The sequence below is a fragment of the Palaemon carinicauda genome, chromosome 16 (genome assembly GCF_036898095.1).
Source record: "Palaemon carinicauda isolate YSFRI2023 chromosome 16, ASM3689809v2, whole genome shotgun sequence".
In the NCBI taxonomy this organism is placed as follows: Eukaryota; Metazoa; Arthropoda; class Malacostraca; order Decapoda; family Palaemonidae; genus Palaemon; species Palaemon carinicauda.
Window position 1 is genome coordinate 117,478,205 of NC_090740.1, and position 20,000 is coordinate 117,498,204.

The 20,000-nt window shown below is 44.0% G+C and overlaps 1 protein-coding gene across 2 annotated transcripts in view; it reads right to left on the reverse strand.

Annotated features, from left to right (window-relative positions):
- LOC137655827 (protein Star-like) overlaps nucleotides 1–20,000 on the reverse strand; it is a 39,043-nt gene that overhangs the window by 18,052 nt on the left and 991 nt on the right. The window lies entirely within an intron of this gene.

Below are 20,000 nucleotides of genomic sequence, written 5' to 3' on the forward strand. Positions count from 1 at the left end.
GGTTAAGTTTTAAATAATAATAAAGTTTTTTTTGCAACAATGATATTAATAATGTGTAATAGAAACAATAAACAGTCACTGAAGTGCAATAAAATGTAATTTCTTTATTATTGCATCATAATAAAGTTTTTTTGCAACAATAATATTAATAATGTGTAATAGAAACAGCAAATAATCACTGAAGTGCAATAACATGTCATTTCTTTATCATAGCATCATAATAAAGTTTTTTTTCGCAACACTAATATTAATGATGTGTAATAGAAACAGCAAATAATTACTGAAGTGCAATAAAATGTCATTTCTTTATCATTGCATCAGAATAAAGTTTTTTTTTTTTTTGCAAAAATAATATTAATGTGTAATAGAAACAGTAAACAATCACTGAAGTGCAATAAAATGTCATTTCTTTATTATTGCAGCCAGTGGTGTTTCTACATTATGAATAAGAAGTTTTACTGCTAGGCTTCACTCTGCTACTTTACTATGATCTACTAGGAATTATCCTTTCAGGAAAACTGACACAAAATGTCTGAAAATAACAATATTTAAATCAGTCTAAAACATTTAATTAGTAATATGAAACATTAGTCAGAAAATATGACAAATTGGCCAGAAGACATTCTTTACCGCCCACATACTTTAACAAATCTATTTTTTCCTGTTGGAGCCCTTGGGCATATAGCATCTTGTTTTTCCAACTAGGGTTGTACTGTAGCTTGGCTAGTAATAATAATAATAATAATAATAATAATAATAATAATATATAAATTTTTTTCTCAAAGTAAATACAGTACACTGATTAACAAAAACCTGCAGATAAATTGTTTTAGCAATCTAATTACTACGCAACACAGTTTGTTTTCTGTCTTTGGGCTTAATTACACATAAAAACAATACAATTAATTCACATCGTATATTTCATATCCTGTGCTCATTTTATCCTTTCTATCAAGGAAGCTGACCGTGAGAAGGGTAATCTCAGAGAGTAATCAGGGAGAGAGATTCTTATTTTCAGTGCACCTTAATTGAAAAAAAAGAGCCGCTTTAATAAAGGCCCGTAATCCGACAAAATAAATTTCTACACAGAAATTTTTGCATAATGGATAAAATATCCCTAGCTTTCAATCTACAAGGATAATGATTCCTATTGACTGTATAACAAAAGGTAAAAATGGTTGATTAAAGGAGTTTCTTATACAGATATTCTAGTAAATTTGTTGGTAAATTGGAAAGGCTGGTCGACAGAGCAGAACCTCTGTAAGAAGTCGTCACCAGATGGAAGCCTGATAGATACTACCCGTACATACAGACATACATACACATGAAGGCAATTCAGAGGGCGGAGAGTAAACAACGGGAGGAGAAATGGGAGTCAAATAGGTGATTAGGGGCAGAAATGTAAGCAGAATAATTGACAATAGAATTTTAAGAGTAAGTATGGAGGGAAGCATTTCTAATCATTATTACTAGCTAAGTTACAACAACAACAACAATAATAATAATAATAATGATGATAATAATAATAATACAGTAATAATAATAATAAAGAAATTAATCACAAGCCTTGCAAAAAGCATTAAAATAATTTGTAATCAAATGATAAGCCATTTTATTAACTCCATACATGCTACTATCTGAGAAAATCTTAATGCAAAGAATGTTCAGTTATGAAAAATCTTATGCAACATTCATAAAGAACTAACTCTAAATGACGTTACCAGAGATTAATATCTAGTTCAGGAATAAAATAAGAAATTTAATAGACTGGAAGTTCTTGTCCAACAAATTAAGAAGAGATTCAGCAAATGAAGACCAGACAAGAGCTCAATAATCGAAACAAGGTAGAATGAAATACTGTAATTAAAACACCGCTTCAGAATAGACTGATCACTGATAATCTTAAAAACCTTTCTTAATATGATAAATTTAGAAGTAATTTGTATTTTTCATAACAACATAAACCTGTAGCTATTTATAGGGATCATCTTTCAGCAAAGCTGGAAGACTAAGCATGAAGACTTTTAAGCGAGGTGCAACTACCCTACTGCTTGTTAGCGGGGGTAGGCGGGGTAGTCCGCTCACACACATAGGACTTCTTGGGGACAGGTGATGGCAGGGCTATTTGTTTAAATAGCTGCAGGTTTGTATCGTTTGGAAAAATACAAATTACTGCCAAATTTGTCATTTGTTCCAACACTAATACAAACCCTCAATATTTATAGGGATTGACTCACTCCTTAGGAGGGTGGAAGTCCAGACTAACTGGCTGGTCTTTGACCCGGGATTTTCCCGTACGTGCTCTGTACGTAACAGGGAGAGCCCCTGACACCTTGCTAAACAATTTTCGCAAAGAATAGCTAGCAGCCTGAGCAATCTGTGTGAATGTGTGATACTAGCAGTGTGCCTAGTCCAAGTAAAGAAAACTTAGAAACGTAGGTTTCTTAGAATTAACCATAGACGTTACCCAATCCCACTTCGCGAGGGGGTTATGGGAACTAACAAGTATATCTCTCTATATCAGGTTAAGCCAGGGAAATGGTTCTACCTGCAGGCAGTGGAGGCCAGCTTTGCAGAGTACTGTAGGTGCTGTTACCCTGCAGGGGGAAGATGAAAGAAAGATCAAGTCATTCTTTATCATCCATCTCAGACTTAACCATGGTTAGATTTTGCCCTACCCCATCTGCTACTTGTTCATCAAGGAGCTTGAGGTGTTATGATAAACCATTTATTGTGTAGCCACCACAAGGACAATGGAGAGCGTCTCCATGTTCCTGTGGGTCACGCCAGCAGGAATTGGGCGATAAAGGTCATTTAATGCTTCACCCACTCGCTAACAAGGACTGCATCATAGTTGCATAAACACTGGGGGTGTACTCTAGCTCCTAACGTTATGAGCTCTATGTTTCCTCTATGTGAAGAAGGATCCGGATTCAATACTTGGTCCTTGGCCCTGTGAATCGAAGCCAAGAACGTGTTCTTGGTGATCCTTCTCTTGACTTTCCCCAGGGTGACGAAGACTGCTGACACTCGGGGGGCGAGCTCTAAAAGTTGCCTTGATGTGGTACCTTGAGTTCTTCCCTATCATAGTAGCCGTAGATCTGGATCATAAGCCATGATATGAAGGACTCCCGAGCTGACAGGAACGAAATAGATTATTACCTGGCCCATCGCCATGAGAGACATTGTACGGGGCCCCTGTGGTATGCCGAGTCTCTTGTCCGAAGCCAGCATGAGTCTTAGGGGAACGCTTGGGGACCGAAGGAAGTGAATCATGCCCCGTGGAGGAGGTGACCCTTCCTAATGAGGGCAGGTATGTTGAAAACTCCATATGTTGAAAGGCGATACCGACGTAGAGGAAACGTTAATTCCTTTCGATCTGAAGGCGAGGCTCAAGAAAGAGTGGAGGCCCTTCATCACTAAGAACAAGAATAGCTTTCCTCTCAAAGGTAAACGAGGAACTCCGCTATTACTGAAATAGTGGCCTCGAGGGGAGAGATGACCCTTCCCCAACTCTAACTATAAAAAACAGTTCACTTGGCTTGATAGACTAAAGTCAAAAATTTTTGCGGGTATCCTGGCTTTCTCTTCGCAACTTGTTGCAGAAAGGGGACTCTCTGAGAGAGCAGGAGATGTATAGTCTCCAGGTGTGAAGTCGCAGTGAAGCTACGGCTTTGCGAAAGATGTTCACATGTGGTTGTAAACGTAGATCATATCGTAGAGGAAGTTCTCTTGGGATCTCCGTCGGGAGTTGCAGACACGTCAGCCGGGTGTGACAAGTCTTCTGGGCAAGATGAGACTTGATGGAGAGATGAGTCTTCTAGCGAGACAAGACTGCTGATGATGTGGACTGCTTGGAAGAGTGATGGTGGGGAATGAACGAGTCCTATTCCCCCAGAGGAATCTACCGACAGGGAGACCCACCAGTGAAGGAAGTCTTTCTTTGATGCATGTGAAGGGATGCATCAAAGGGGAAGGAAAACGAGGAGGTCCACTCCTCGGATGAGATTCTCATCTGTCAACCTTCTTCTCAGGTCTGTCTCCTGCCCGGGTCTCATAAGGAACCAGAGAAAAGGAAGATACCTTGTGCTTAAGCACCTGGAATCTGGCTTCCGCTGAAGAGGTTGGAATCGACGGAGGCTGATGAGGGCTTGATGAACCAGAGGGAAACGGTGACATATGAGACGTAACCACAGGTGGTAGAAAGTGAATCCTGAGGAAGTCCTATAGCCATCCTCTGCCTTGAACCCTGCTGTTCTCCAGAAAAATTGAGGATTTGTCTCAGCAAGCCACCGATACTGTCATGATCACCCAGTTGGCCCAAAGTCCTTGCAGAAAGAGGTAGATTCTGTTAGACCAGGTTGACACTAGGGTAAAACCCTTGTGAAAATCTGAGGTGCTATCGAAACCGAAGCACCGTACCTTGACATGGAAAGCATGTATAAATGAAGAAATCTTCCTTGATGACAGATGTACAGGAATACTAGGAGTGAGTCCTAGTGGTTGATTGTGCACATGAAGTTCTAGGCTAACTGCTTATTTGACTGTAAGTCTCTCCTTGCTGAACCAAATTTGATAATCAAACTAGTTTCAGCAGAGAGGACAAAACTGGAGACTTCTATAGGAAGAACTGACTCTAGAAACTCAAGAGATATCTTGATGAACAACGTCGTCCTGTCCAACTAAATGTTCGGATCGTGAAGATTGAAGAGAGAACCGCCCTCACACCTCGACAGGTGGAGATAGAAGTGTATGCTCTTGTGGCTGGGCTGCGGATTCTCTGTCCTTGGCGAAAAGAGAATGAGTACTCCAAGCTCGTAAGAGGGGATTATCCACAACTGGAAAAAGCTCACTCGAAGACAAGAAAGGGAGTTATCTCTAGAAAAGAACACCGGCCGACAAGAGATCTCTGGCTGCAGAAGAGCATCATTGTCTGAGGGTTAATAAACAAGACCGAGTCAAGCTAAGGGTTGGTCGTATATGCCACTCCGGAGAAGCAATGAGGTTGAAGATGCTCGTACAAAGATCCGAGGGGGCATAAGCCAACAGAGACAGAGAGCAAGAGATGTTGATAATCTCTGGTGTTCTATGGAGGTTACCTATCCATAACTTTGCTGGGTGGAAGAATCCTAGCAACTAAGTTACTATACCCGTAGCGTAAGCCAGCGCTGGATTTAATCCCTTAGAACCTAAGGAAAGAAAGAGAAAATACTGTAACTTCATAGGGTTATGTCTCCAGAAGCAGGTAAGAAGGGCAGAGGAGCCAATCCAAGGAATTGGCCCCAAGAACCATGTCTGAGATCCGACTAACTCTCAAACTTTTTGAGAGAAGAGAAGCCAGTAACCTTAAAGGATTATGCTCACAAGCTTCACTCCACCCACCTTTCTCTTACCACCTTGGTAAGAGAAAGTTTCTCCGCCCTCGAGAACGCCACACTACGCTGACCCTATAAAAACAGAAACATTCACACTGTAATGAAAAAGAGAATGTTATACACTACTGTATATATAGAATGTTTAAATATACAGTACATATAAACAAGAGTAAAAAGATAAATCATAAAAGAGTCAAAAGCCAGTAAAACAGTTGGGAGGAGAGAGAAACGAACGTCTACCCCCCTTTGAGCCGAAAGAAAAAAGGGACGAAACATCAGTTGTGTGTGCGTGAGCGGAGTGGCCGGCTACCCTGCTTAACTCCGCTAACTAGCGGTAAGGTAATTCCACCACGCTTAGAAGTCTTTACAGTTAGTCTTCCAGCTTCACCAAAAGATAATCCCTATAAACAGCCAGGGTTTGCATTAGCGTTGGAACAAATCAAGTGTCAGGAGTGAAGCCAGTTGGGAAGCAAACTAGGATTGAAAATAAGACTTTGGATAAAAGCTGAAGATATGACAAATTTGGAAATAATTTGTATTTTTCCTAACCAAACAAACCTGAAGCCCTTTACTATGGAGATATACTTTGGCAACAGCTGAAACAAGCTATAAGACTATTAGCAAGGTTTAACTACTGTACCCACTACTAGTTAGCGGGGGATAGGACTAACTACCCACCGCTAGTTGGTGGGGGGTAGGACCAAGATTAGTCAAGACGCCACTTTGCAATTGTAGGAAGGACTTCAGGGGGTAGGGGATGGCAGGCCAGTACAGTATGTGTAAAGAGCTTTAGGTTTGTATAGTTATGAAAAATACAAATTATTTCCAAATTTGTCATTTGTTCTGGCACCAAATACAAACCTTTCAGCTCTTTATTATGGAGACTCACATTTAGGTGGGTGGAACTCCAGAACCAAATGGCTGGTAACTGAACCAGGGCACGTCCCTTGTGTTAACGAGATGTGTAAGAGTTCACTCTATCACCTCGCTACTTCTCATTGAGAGATAATGGCCTGAGAAATTGGTGCAGTGAGAGAACTAAGCATTGTGAATCTACCAGATAAGATCTCACTTGGAGAAAAGCTCCTCACTTATCTAGATGTTGCCCAAATCCTACAGCACTGGGAGATCAGGGACATAGCAAATACATATTACATGTATCAGGTTCCGCAATGGACAATGATACCACCCGCAGTCAGAGGAGGTCTAATTGCAGAGTTCTTTGGATGCTAAATCCCCAAAGAAGGGGAGAATGAAGACAAAGAGGACAGTCACTCACCCATTCATTCTACCCTTACAACTGGGTAACATCTGCCCTCACTCGACTGCTACTTGTCCTACAAGAGAGCTGAGGTGTTACTGACCACCTTTTGTGCAGCCATCACAGGACCTATGGAGAATGTGTCAAGGCTCCTGAGGGTTATGTCTTGCAGGTAGTGGGCTGTGAACATTGTTTGATGGTTCCAGACACCCACTTCTAATACCTGCGTCACAGAAAAATGTTATTTTCATTAGTAAAATAAATTTTTGAATGTACTTACCCGATAATCATGTAGCTGTCAACTCCGTTGCCCGACAGAATTCTACGGGAGGGATACGCCAGCTATCACTATAATAGAAGGGGGTGTACTCACCAGCGCCACCTGTGGCCAGGTACTGCAGTACTTCTTGTTGACACCACCTCAATTTTTCCTCGGTCCACTGGTTCTCTATGGGGAGGAAGGGTGGGTCAATTAAATCATGATTATCGGGTAAGTACATTCAAAAATTTATTTTACTAATGAAAATAACATTTTTCAATATTAAACTTACCCGATAATCATGTAGCTGATTCACACCCAGGGGGGTGGGTGAAAACCAGTGTACATGACTAAAGGATAGCTAAGTATCCCGTATTTCATATAATCAGTTATTTCAGAATAACAATGAAATAATAAGTACCTGGTAAGGAAGTCGACTTGAACCGTTACTCTGCCTTTATTAAGTTCGTCTTCCTTACTGAGCGCAGCGTTCCTCTTAGGAGGCTGAATCAACTCTAAGGTGCTAAAGTATACAGGGCTGCAACCCATACTAAAGGACCTCTACACAACCTCTAACCCAGGCGCTTCTCAAGAATGAATTGACCACCCGCCAAATCAAAAAAGGATGCGGAAGGCTTCTTAGCCTACCGTAACAACCCAAAAAACAACAATAAAAGCATTCAAGAGAAAGGTTAAAAAAGGTTATGGGATTAAGGGAATGTAGTGGCTGAGCCCTCACCTACTACTGCACTCGCTGCTACGAATGGTCCCAGGGTGTAGCAGTTCTCGTAAAGAGACTGGACATCTTTAAGATAAAATGATGCAAACACTGACTTGCTCCTCCAATAAGTTGCATCCATAATGCTCTGCAGAGAACGGTTCTTATTAAAGGCCATCGAAGTGGCTACGGCTCTCACTTCGTGGGTCCTTACCTTCAGCAAAGCAAGGTCTTCATCCTTCATGTGAGAATGGGCTTCTCTAATCAGAAGCCTTATATAATACGAAACTCCGTTTTTGGACATGGGCATCGAAGGTTTCTTGATTGCACACCATAAGGCTTCTGACTGTCCTCGTATAGGTTTTGACCTATTAAGATAATATTTCAGAGCTCTGACAGGGCAAAGAACTCTTTCTAGCTCGTTACCTACCATGTTGGAAAGGCTAGGAATTTCAAACGATCTAGGCCAAGGACGTGAAGGAAGTTCATTCTTAGCTAAAAATCCGAGCTGTAAAGAACATGTTGCAGATTCGGATGTGAATCCAATGTTCTTGCTGAAGGCATGAACCTCACTGACTCTTTTAGCTGTTGCAAGGCAGACGAGGAAAAGAGTCTTGAGGGTAAGGTCCTTGAAGGAAGCTGACTGGAGAGGTTCGAACCTAGGCGACATAAGGAACCTTAAGACTACGTCTAGATTCCAGCCTGGAGTGGGTAAACGACGTTCTTTAGAAGTCTCAAAAGACTTAAGGATGTCTTGAAGGTCCTTGTTGGAAGAAAGGTCCAAACCTCTGTGGCGGAGAACTGAAGCCAACATACTTCTGTACCCTTTAATCGTAGGAGCCGAAAGGGATCTCTCATTCCTTAGATGTAATAGGAAGTCAGCTATTTGGGTTACAGAGGTATTGGTAGAGGAAACTGCATTGGCTCTACACCAGCTTCGGAAGACTTCCCACTTGGATTGGTAGACTCTACGAGTGGATACCCTCCTTGCTCTGGCAATCGCACTGGCTGCCTCCTTCGAAAAGCCTCTAGCTCTAGCGAATCTTTCGACAGTCTGAAGGCAGTCAGCCGAAGAGCGTGGAGGTTTGGGTGCACCTTGTCTACGTGAGGTTGACGTAGAAGGTCCACTCTTAGAGGGAGAGTCCTGGGGACGTCGACCAGCCATTGTAGTACCTCTGTGAACCATTCTCTTGCAGGCCAAAGGGGAGCAACCAGCGTCAGCCGTGTCCCTTCGTGCGAGACGAACTTCTGAATGACTCTGTTGATGATCTTGAACGGTGGGAATGCGTAAAGGTCAAGATGGGACCAATTCAGCAGAAAAGCATCCACATGAACTGCTGCTGGGTCTGGAACTGGGGAACAGTACAAAGGAAGCCTCTTGGTCATGGAGGTGGCAAACAGATCTATCGTAGGCTGACCCCACAAGGTCCAAAGTCTGTTGCACACGCTCTTGTGAAGGGTCCATTCCGTGGGGATGACTTGATCTTTTCTGCTTAGGCGATCTGCTGAGACGTTCATGTTGCCCTGAATGAACCTCGTTACTAGAGTGAGGTTTAGACTTCTTGACCAAATGAGGAGGTCCCTTGCTATCTCGTACAGGTTCCTCGAATGGGTCCCTCCCTGCTTGGAGATGTAAGCCAAGGCTGTGGTGTTGTCGGAGTTCACCTCCACCACCTTGCCTAGCAGGAGGGACTTGAAGTTCATTAGGGCCATATGAACTGCCAGTAGCTCCTTGCAGTTGATGTGGAGCGTTTCCTGTTCCTTGTTCCACGTTCCCGAGCATTCCTGTCCGTTCAAGGTCGCGCCCCAGCCCGAGTCTGATGCATCCGAGAAGAGATGAAGATTGGGGGTCTGAATCGCTAACGATAGGCCCTCCTTGAGAAGGAGGTTGGTCTTCCACCACAAGAGAGTGGTCTTCATCTCTTTGGTGACAGGGATAGAGACTGCTTCGAGCGTCAAATCCTTGTCCCAATGAGCTGCTAGATGGAATTGGAGAGGGCGGAGGTGGAGTCTCCCTAACTCGACGAACAGGGCTAACGATGACAGGGTCCCTGTGAGACTCATCCACTGTCTCACCGAGCAACTGTTCCTCTTCAGCATGCTCAGGATGCAATCTAGGGCTTGGCTTATCCTTGGGGCCGATGGAAAAGCCCAAAAATCCTGACTCCGAATCTCCATTCCCAGGTAAACTATGGATTGGGAGGGAATGAGCTGGGACTTTTCTAAGTTGACTAACAGACCCAGTTCCTTGATCAAGTCCAAAGTCCAGTTGAGACTCTCCAGACAGCGACGACTCGTGGAGGCTCTCAACAGCCAGTCGTCTAAATAAAGGGAGGCTCTGATGTCCGATAAGTGGAGGAATTTTGCAATATTCCTCATCAGATGCGTAAACACCATAGGAGCTGTGCTTAGGCCAAAACACAGGGCTTGGAATTGGAACACAACCTTTCCAAAAACGAATCTCAGGAAAGGTTGGGAGTCTGGATGAATAGGAACGTGAAAGTAAGCGTCTTTCAGATCCAACGAGACCATCCAGTCCTCCTGCCTGACCGCTGCTAGGACCGACTTCGTCGTCTCCATAGTGAACGTCTGCTTGGTGACATAAGCATTGAGCGCGCTGACGTCCAGCACCGGTCTCCAACCTCCTGTCTTCTTGGCCACCAGAAAGAGACGGTTGTAGAAGCCCGGGGATTGATGGTCCCGGACTATAACCACTGCCTTCTTCTGTAACAGGAGCGACACCTCCTGGTGCAACGCTAGCCTCTTGTCCTTTTCCTTGTAGTTGGGAGAGAGGTTGATGGGAGAAGTGGTCAGAGGGGGTTTGCGGCAGAATGGTATCCTGTAACCCTCCCTTAGCCACCTGACAGACTGGGCGTCTGCACCTCTCCTTTCCCAAGCTTGCCAGAAGGTTTTGAGTCTGGCTCCTACTGCTGTCTGGAGAGGAGGAGAGTCAGTGTTTGCCTTTTGAAGTCTTGGGACCTTTCCTAGACTTGCTCCTGGAAGAGTCTGGACGGGAGCTTCCTCGGCTGGGGGCTCTGCCACGAAAGGGCGGAATAAACCTTGTAGCAGGAGTATCAGCCACTGGGGTGCGGTAAGTCCTGGGAACTGAGGGAGCAACCTTAGTCTTACGAGCTGAAGAGGCCACAAGATCATGAGTGTCCTTCTGAATCAGGGCCGCAGACAAATCCTTGATAAGCTCTTCGGGAAACAAGAACTTAGAAAGCGGAGCAAAAAGGAGTTGAGACCTTTGACAAGGCGTGATGCTGGAAGAAAGAAAGGTGCAAAGTTGCTCCCTTTTCTTAAGAACTCCTGACACAAACATTGAAGCAAGCTCGCCAGACCCATCCCTAATTGCTTTATCCATGCAGGACATTAAAAGCATGGCTGAGTCCTTGTCCGCAGGGGAGGTCTTCTTGCTCAAGGCCCCCAGGCACCAGTCTAGAAAATTGAACATCTCAAAGGCACGAAATACACCCTTTAAGAAGTGGTCTAAATCGGAAAAGGTCCAGCAAACCTTAGAGCGCCTCATTGCTGATCTACGAGGAGAGTCGACCAAACTTGAGAAGTCAGCCTGGGCAGAGGCAGGGACTCCCAAGCCTGGTTCCTCTCCTGTGGCATACCATACGCCCGCCTTAGAAGTGAGCTTAGTAGGTGGGAACATAAAGGAAGTCTTCCCTAGTTGCTGTTTAGACTGCAACCACTCCCCTAATATTCTTAAAGCTCTCTTAGAGGACCTAGCAAAGACGAGCTTAGTATAAGTTGACTTAACAGGTTGCATGCCCAGCGAAAACTCAGATGGAGGAGAGCGGGGGGTAGCAGAAACAAAATGGTCCGGGTATACCTCTCTGAAAAGAGCCAGGACCTTACGAAAGTCAATGGGTAGAGGAGAAGACTTGGGTTCTTCCACGTCTGATGAGGGATCCAGGTGCGCAGCTTCCTCCTCAGAAACCTCATCACCAGAGTGTAGCGAAGTGAGAGGTAATGTAACAGTGGTATGCTGAACAGCAGAATCGGAACAAGCGGGTGCATAAACGCTTGTGGTTTCATCCTCAAGTCTCTGTTGCTGAGTTAAAACCTGAGGTTCAGGCTGCAAAGACTGGTCAAGAAGAGTAGAGGAAGGAAGGCGCATGGGTTGAGGTGGCTGACTCCTAGCATGAGTTTCTTGTCTCAAGAGTTGCGCTTGCTGTAAGGGTTGCGGATGCGCAGTAGCAGGTTCCTGAGGAACGAGTTGAGGTTCCTGAGGTGTGAGCTGCGAGAGTTGAGGTAGCGGCTGCGCAGAACGCAGTTCCTGTCTCGCGAGTTGAGGTTCCTGAGGTGCTAGCCTAAGGAGTTGAGGCTCTCGCCTTGAGGAGGGTTGAGGTCGCTGCAGCGAGTGCTGAGGTGGCTGCCTCATGGATGGAAGAGGTTGTCGTACCTCAAGAGATTGTTGCCTCGCTGGTGGAACCGCAAGCGGAAGCGGAGGAAGTAAGGCATAAGACTCCTGCTCCCATTGCTGAGGTTGCCTTAAGGAAGGCGGAGGTTGCTGCACACCGCTGGTAACTGGCAACTCAGTACGCGGTAAGGTATCCTGAGGAACCTCAACTTCGTACGCCTGGCAGACTGGACTGCGGTGAGGCGGAGCGATCGCAGGAGGAGGTGTAACCTTCTCAGCCTGACACTCACGCATTAAGACCGCAAGCTGTGACTGCATGGACTGTAGCAAAGTCATCTTGGGGTCGACAGACGCTAAGGTCTGCTGAGGCAAAGCCTTAACAGAAGATGAGGTCTGTTGCGGCATCACCTTACCTCTCTTAGGAGGTGTGCAGTCACCTGATGACTGCGGAGAGTCAGAGCTAATCCAATGACTGCAACCAGGTTGTAGAACTCTTGAGGTCTGGACTTTGCGTTTGAGAGGTCTTGAGACCTGAGTCCAGCGTTTTCTCCCTGACATTTCTTCTGCAGACGAGTAAAAGACGGGCTCAATCGTCTGCGGGTGGGAGTGACGGTCTCTGTAAGACACGCCCGCAACCACCGAGGATACTTCTGTGCGCCGATCAAGGCCTGCCGAACCCTTTTGCCCTTCGACATTGCTTCTCCCCTGGGCTTGGGAGCTTGCAAGAGGTCCCGGACTGGGAGGACGACTGGCACGCACAGAAGTACCCTCACGCACAACACTGACACTGACACTAGCACTTGGCACCGCACTGACACTAGCACTTGGCACAGCACTGGCACTATCACCTCCCACTGCACTTTTGACCTTAAGTTCTTTGACTTCTGCCATAAGAGACTTATGGTCACTAACCACCGATTCCACTTTGTCACCTAAAGCCTGAATGGCACGCAAAACATCGGACATATCAGGTTGAGCACAAATAGTAGGTTCGGGGGTAGCCACTACAGGGGGAGGAAAAGGTTGAGGATCATGAGGTGAGGAAAAAAGCGAAGAGCGAGAAGAACTCCTCCTAACTCTCTCTCTCTCTAACTTGGTTGAATATTTAAGGAATCGAACAAATTCAAGTTCCGAAAGTCCGGCGCATTCCTCACATCGATCTTCCAACTGACAGGGTCTTTCCCTACAGTCAGAACAAGCGGTGTGAGGATCAACCGAGGCCTTCGGAATACGCCTATTACAAGACCTACATCGTCTATGGGGTGGGGCTTGTGAAAGGTCAGACATCTTGAATCAAAGAGTTAGTCAAGGGGGATTCCAAATCAAGCAAAAAGATCGTTAACCATTAATCAAAACTAAATAAAAGCTATCTAAGCTAATAGAGAAGTTTCCAGTATAGCGAAAGCCGAAATCTTAGAGAAATACTTCACCAAAAGCCGTGATCAATACTCCAAAATTATAAGCGTATCCCAGAACGTCTTGCCGGAAGCACGACAGAGGAAAAATTGAGGTGGTGTCAACAAGAAGTACTGCAGTACCTGGCCACAGGTGGCGCTGGTGAGTACACCCCCTTCTAGTATAGTGATAGCTGGCGTATCCCTCCCGTAGAATTCTGTCGGGCAACGGAGTTGACAGCTACATGATTATCGGGTAAGTTTAATATTGAAAAGTTCTTTATACAGTTGAGAGAAGTCGAATCGCATGTAGGGCTCGTTCTATTATCCACCTGATTCAGGATGAGATTGAGTTTATTTTCCTCTTGACCATCCCTATGTTAACAAAGAATCTATTGAACAGCGGACAGGCTTAAAGGTCGGTTTGAGAAATTTCCTTCACGCCCTTATAGGGCAAAATAAAAATTGATCTGGGTTGTCAGTTAAAGAATGAAGACTCTCAATAAAGAAGGGCCCAATTCTTGGGTCTGCTACAGCTGGAGTCTAAGTCTTCGTACCAGATTTGGGGTAAAGGTTGAGTGTTACTAGACCTCCACCCACTGGCTCGAGTGTGTTTAGAAGAGACCATGTCCTTCACTGGCAATTATCGTGGAGGTCAAGGCGAGATGGAAAAAACCTTGTTAAGAGTCAGGTTCTGATTTGAGGAGTGACTAAAGGTATAAAGCACTCCTTTATGGGAGAGTGGTCCAAGAAATAGGCTTCGAGGAGGCAGTATATCTTCTGATTTGGGACCAGTAAGTTTGACACTGAATGACGAGGGACACTTCAGTTGCTTTCAGTGATTCTGTTCAAGATGGTAACCCAGACACAAAGCCCAATGGTGTTCTGTTATGGTTGAGACTGAGCAGGGTCTTTTCCTCCCAATGGTAGCAATCTTTGCTGTCCTGACAAGAGAGATATCGTGCCATGAGAAGCCTGTGCAACAACCTCCATCTTCAAGGATAACCCTTCGCCTGATGGAAAGCGAACAACGACCTACAGGGTATCCAGCCATCCTTTTCGTAATTACTTGCAAAAAGCCTCACTGAGAGAGATGTTGAAAACCCTCCAGGGGAGATGATGGGGCATGAGCGATTGTGGTAAATTTGATGGGTCGCTAAGGAAAGGAGAGAACTGTTTTCTCGATATCTCTGCAAGCAAGAATAGAGGGCCAATGTGCTCTTGTGCTTACTGCTACTGCTAAGGATCATTAAAAAATCTATTGATGCCCTTCTAGGATGAATTTCCTCATCAAACAGCAATGAGGGGAAATGCATGGATGGTCCCCCCTCTAAAAAAAGTGCCTGGTTATTCTGTACTAGTTAACAGTACAGTACAGTATTTTCAAAATTTTTTGGACATGAAGTTGCCAGACTTGACATTTTGTCTGTGACTCTCACCAGAGTCATGACTCAGATGGCTAACTGAGGTCAGAACAGCTAACATGGTAGTGCATACCTGAGGTAAATGCAATGCCGTAGCATGAAGCGTGGTCGATTATTCTCATGCAAGCTTGCTATGAGGTTGGAGAGTGACTTAGATCATGCATAGACCTCTGTCAGGTGGAGGAGCTCGTCCATCCACTTTGCTAGAGCTTAGTGAATGGATATGCAACATTGCACAATACTTTCTTGTGAGACTTGGGGCTGTGTTTCCATGTGTCAAAGCGGCATGGCCAAAGCATTCTTATTTGTCATCCCCGTGCAGGACCTTGGTGAGTAGCCTTATAGGAGGAGACATTCGCTCATAAAACAGGCGAGTAAGGTTGCGGAAGAGAGGTTGTAACAGCCAACATTTCTGGTGAAAAGTAGTTCTCCCTTTCAACTTATCGTAGACTGGGACAGACTCTGGGTCATTTGGTCAACCGATTACCCAGTTGGGCAGCCAGTATTGCCCAGGGAAAATGTCTGTTGACCAGTCTTGAAGGATTGGGAGGCTCAATTGAGAGATGCAAGGATCAATAGATTCTCCAGAGAAAGGATAAACTCTCATCTGAGTGTCTAAGGGCATTGAGAGGTTGCTTAATAAGGATATCTTCAAATCGATTGCTATGAAGACATTCAATCGGTTGCAAGCAAATGTCTCCGTAAAGAGGAGGTGAATCCTGTCCTCTACTGCCTTTGCTACCATGAGAGTAGGCCATGTGTATCCCCTAATGGATTGGTAAATACAGGAGTGGCCAGCATTCTCAAGTGGAAAGTATCATAGAAAAACTCCTTGGGGGATCGCTATCAAGCAAACGATCAGTCACCAATGATTGATTGTAAGCATCTGCTTCCACAAGACTAGAATGAGATATATCTTCAGCCACGTTTATCAGACAGGTAGTTGTGCCTAAGTTCAGCTACTGAACGAAAAACACAGACAGAAAATTTCCTCTTTAAAAGGAAAATTTCCTCCAATCTTATGGTGGGATCCTCTTATGGGTTTCCCGGAGCAGAACGAAGATTCAGAGTGAGACCTGAAAAGTTTGTTGCATCCATATGACTGGTTATGAGAGGGTAGAAAAGTTCTAAAAACCTAACTTTCCCCATGAAAGAGAAAGGAAAGTTTTGAAACAAGGTTACAATTTTTTCTGTACGAGACGCGAGGATACCGCATGCAACTAGCAAAATAAAACAGCCTTAGTCAGCAATAGTAGCTCGTTTGTCCGCATGCGGATGTATCCAATGGTATCTTCCCTGACTCCAGGAAAGTGCTCGACTCAAAAGGGAAATGGTGATTGACTAGCTATAGCATTGTGAACATGTTTATCTTCGAGAACATAGGGGGCCTACGAGGAGTACATACAACTAGAAAAGCGATCAGACCTTTATCAGTAATAGGCACTTCAAGCATACTGTACTTGTAAGTGAATCCATGTTGTTATTGTTCATAAATGTAAGCATGAGCTGATTCTATCCTATCTGGAATTGAGGCTTAAAGGAATCACCTAGAAGGGTTGTGCCTTGAGAGCATGACAAAATGAGGCAGAGATTGCAGAGATCGGAGACCGATACCATGTGAAAGTTCCAATGAGCTCTCTAACCCATGGGGAGAAGTACGAAATAATAACCATGAAGGATTATGTTTCCTGAGACTTGTTGTCTTCCAAACAATCGTGAGCATTCCTATCTGCAGTAAAAACCCGGCCAAATTAAATCTAACGAGACTCATCGAGCTCTGGGGACACAATGGTGGTATTCAGTGGATGCAAGTGGTCGGCAGGCATTTACATTGCGGCAATAACCCATGAGGGTTTCGTCTTATGAGACTCATTTATAATCCCCGGTTTCTTCCACACTGGTGATTATGGGCGAGAGCGGTTGCGAAACCAGAGTAGCTCGTGTCAACCCCCTACTGTAATGTGCAAAGATAGTAAAGGCTGTCTTTGCTTACTGTGGGGGTGTTAGGGAGCCCCTGTAGTTGCGCACAAATCATCAGAGGGCAACTCACCCACGCACCTTGCTAACGCTTAGTGTTGGGTGATTTCTCTCTAAGTAAAATGAATAGTCTCGCATGTAAGGGTTATTCGCTCAAACACGCAAAGAACATCAACACTTGTCTGGCCTGCAAGGTCTTGCACACTCGTTGTTTGGTAAGCACTAGCGAAGTAATTGCTGGCAAACATACACAAGCGCTAGCGAACGTTGTCAAGCTCTGGCGAACGTTGTCAAGCTCTGGCGAATGTTGTCGAGCGCTGGCGAACGTTGTCAAGGGCTGGTGAATGTTGACGAGGCGAACGTTGTCAAGCTCTGGCGAACGTTGTCAAGCTCTGGCGAATGTTGTCGAGCGCTGGCGAACGTTGTCAAGGGCTGGTGAATGTTGACGAGGCGAACGTTGTCAAGGGCTGGTGAACCTCGGCCTGGTGAATGTTGACGAGGCGAACACTGGTGAATCTTGGCAAGGCGAGCATTGTCTTGCACCTGTAAATTTTTATTGGTAGGTACAGGTAATGTGGCGAGCACCCATGGGTGCGAGCGATACCAAGGTACTGTAGCACGTACTTGAGGCAACAGCAAGCTAAAGCTCTACAAGTTTGCAAAGAGTGCCAAGGCGAGCCTTCTCTGCGGGACTAGGTTATGAAGGTATGTGAGCTCACCAAGAGAAGAAAGGAGAGGAATGGTTGATCGCAGACCTTCGTTGGGCAGAGGAGCTCTACCACCCACCTCGCTGGCACTCAGTGGATGGGTGCACAACATGCTCTCGCTCAAGAGCAAAGAACTCATGCTCATCATATGCCCCACAGGGGGTTAGTGAAAAACCTTATGACCTCCTACCAAAGGAGGAATGTGTTCAAAAGGAGATGAATAGGGCTGCGTTGAACTTATTGAACAGCAGGTTCTCTCTTATGAGAGGAAAAACCCCAAGGAACACATCCAAAAGGGCCTGGCCTCACAAAGCTCATTATTACTTGCTGAGGTACAACCCTAGTTGGAAAAGCAGGATGCTATAAGCCCAAGGTCTCGAACAGGAAAAATAGCCCAAAGAGCCTAAGAAATAAGGAAATAAATAAACTACAAGAGAAGTAATGAACAATTAAAATAAAAATACTTTAAGAAGAGTAACAATGTGAAAATACATCTTTCATACATAAACTATAATACTGTACATAAAAAGCAAGAGGAAGAGAAATAAGATAGAAGAAAGTGCCCGAGTATACCCTTAAGCAAGAGAACTCTAACCCAAGACATCGGAAGACCATGATATTGAGGCTATGGCAATACCAAAGACTAGAGAACAATGGTTTGATTTTGGAGTGTCCTTCTACTAGAAGAGCTGCTCACCAGAGCTAGAGTCTCTTCTACCCTTACCAAGAGGAAAGTGGCCACTGAACAATTACAGCGTAGTAGCTAACCCCTTGAAAAGAAGAATTGTTTGGTAATCTCAGTGTTGTCAGGTGTATGAGGACATAGGATACGTTGGTGTAAAGGGGATGCCGGCAGGGTAATGTAGTGACTTTAACCCCCAGGGGAAATAGGTAAAGACACAAATCATAGGTTAGGTTAAGTTTGGGAACCTTATGTTAGGTGGTGATCTTACGTTTGTTTCCTTTTTAAAATGTTTTTCAGTTATAAGTTCTGGAATTTTAAAACTTTTAAATTTTGAAAAGAATGGGTTTCCCTCAATTATTTGCATAACAACGGTTCAAAGTACTTATAAATAAACCAAGAATACTTCGTATTTTCTTTATTGGGAATATTGTGCTATAGTAAATAATAACTAGTTCTATCTTCCAAAACACTACCTTCGAATTGTGGACTGGATTTGTGGCATTTGGCTGCAGTATATGTCATGACTGATTTATCATCTAAATGAAATTTAGAAATACAGTAAACGCAACTTTGGGCAAAACTAAAAATGTAAGCGACTCTTGTCATAACCATTTACTGGCCCCCCCTGGGTGAATGTAGTTCGTTGGGACAGGCGTAAACTCTATTACTTGTCAAATCGATTTGATTTGTGGGAAAGTTCTTGTTTATCGTGGGGTAATATATGATAAGAAGCCTTTGCATATCCACATCCAGTTCCTCCTGTGCAAAGAAAATGGACACCTATGATACTTTGATTTCTACCGAAAAACACAAAAACCTTATGTTTGTCCAACTCACTATCTTGTTTTTCTATTTCTAATTATGATTATTGGGGCAAACCACCCGTTCACGACTTTTCTAATCCCCCCCTAATGAAAACAATTATGGAGGATCAGTGTGAAACCCGGGTTTTTTTAGTGGGGAAACAGTAAAAGCGATTGATTTGCAGCTATAAACAGTAAAAGCAATTGATTTGCAGCTATAATAATGTTCAGAAAAGCATATTGAACAGAAAAAAACCAGTTGGAAAAATATATGGTTCATTTAAGTGGCTTGGAATTAAAGTATCATAATTACCAATAATTCATATCACAACCATCTGATTTTTATTTTTTGGCCGTAGTTTGCATTTATCACAAAATAAGATGATTTCACTGCTCCTCTATTTTGCAGGCAATAGTTATATTAATTATAATTATTATTTACTAAGCTACAGACCTAGTTGGAAAAGCAGGATGCTATAAGATATACTGAACAAAGAACGTTTCCAACATAATCAATAGACAAAATACAGGTAGATGACATTACACTAAATTTTGAAATAGATTTTACTTCCTTTTAAAGACTTCTTGTGACTGTATAGTAGTTATGCTGGTACTGCGGGGAAAGGTTGAAAAGAATAAGTGTTGTACAACCACATGCGCAGGAATTGGTACATAAATATTCAGAAGCTCTTAAATTAGTTGAAAAAAACAGGCTTATGAACATGTCGTTGGAAAAACACAGAGAGCTTTTCAATGCTATTGAAACCAACGCATGTGTGATAAGTCGCCATCAGCCTCCCAAAAGTAAGCACTGAACTTAGACTCTGAAATAGTGTTTACATTTTCATCAATCAATATATACGCAAGTTATGCCCCGAGTCCCATTGATCATAAAGAGGAAATTGCCAAAGTAGCCAGCACCCATCATACCCAATTCCAATATTGGGAGCCTTTGTACATCAGCGGCCAGTTCTTCCCGCGTGAATTAAAGAGGACATCAACTAACCTAAACTTTCCCCCCAAAC